Here is a 1,435-nt window from a genome sequence, read left to right on the forward strand (position 1 = left end):
TATCCTCCAGATAAGGCGTAAAGGCTGGCAACTCAGCAGGCGAAGACACCATCCTCACCAAATCAGAGCAGTTGGTAAGAAAAAGGACAGATTGGTTATCCACCCCAATCATACAACGCATTGCCCAAATAAGGGCTTCAAGCTCGGCATGAAGAGGTGATAAACTGCGGCGGAGATTCGCTGCTCCCATAGTACGGTGTTCTCCTGAAGGTGAAATGCAGAACCATCTTCTACCAGCATATCGATCAGTCGATTTCCAAGAACCATCTACAAAACAAAGATAACTCCGCAAAGAACTAGGGACCCCAAAGATTCCACTTGTGACAATCTGAGGGCAAGGAAGCAAGTCAGGCAAGCTATCCTCCCCTTGAGCTAGAGACCAGGCTTTGGCTTCGTTCTTCGCTATACGCAGAATCACAAGGGGATTTCAATCCAGGTTACTAAAGAGTTTATCATTACGTGCCTTCCAAATATACCAAAGAATCCAAGGAAAAATTTCCTGTGAAGGGACAGTGGAAAACCGCCAAAAGAGGGAGTCCATGTTTGTGAAAATAGATTCCGCCGGGAAAGACCCCATGGCCGTCGAAAACTGGGACAAAGCCCAAACCTTCTTGGCTGGCGGACACTCGAAGAGAGTATGATTAATTGTCTCTTCCTCTAAACCACAAAGACCACACACAACATCACAACTCATACCCCGTTTTCGTAAACTAGCTGTGACCGCCACACAACCTGAGAGAACTTGCCACATAAAGTGATGAAGTTTCGGGGGACATCGAATCTCCCACACAAACTTCTGAAAAGGGACCAAGTCCGACCCAAATGCCATCGGTGCAACCGAATTCGATAGATTTGACCGAAGTATATAATACCCTGAATTGACCGAGTAATTTCCAGATTTGGTAAAATGTCAACCCAACAAATCCGGTTTATCCGGTTGTCGCAACGGTAAGGCAGAGATGATAGCCACATCTTCTGGTACAAACGTAGCCGCAAGCTGGGCCAAATCCCATGAATTAGAACTCCTGTCAATAAGATTTTGAACTCGAAGCAAAGGGTCAGAAGACAACCCTATGCCTAGTGCTGCTCTCGGGGATTGAGCAGGGATCCAAAGGTCATTCCATACTGAAATGGAAGCACCAGATCCTACTTGTTTAATGAGTCCTTTATTAACCAGAGAGCAAGTTGAAATTATACTCCGCCACCCATAAGATGGAGAGTAAGATTTAATTGGATCCAGAGGGTCCGAATGCCGATAATATCGACCTCACGTGCAAATAATGAATCCGGGACAATAATCAAATGCCAAAGCTGTTTCGCCATCAAGGCTGTATTAAAATCATCCAAGCACCGAAAATCCAAACCTCCTGCATCTTTTCCGCGACATAACTTATCCCATGCCATCCAATGTAACCCGCGTGATAGTCCCGGCAAA

The sequence above is a fragment of the Camelina sativa genome, chromosome 11 (assembly GCF_030686135.1).
Source record: "Camelina sativa cultivar CO46 ecotype springtype chromosome 11, ASM3068613v1".
NCBI lineage: Eukaryota > Viridiplantae > Streptophyta > Magnoliopsida > Brassicales > Brassicaceae > Camelina > Camelina sativa.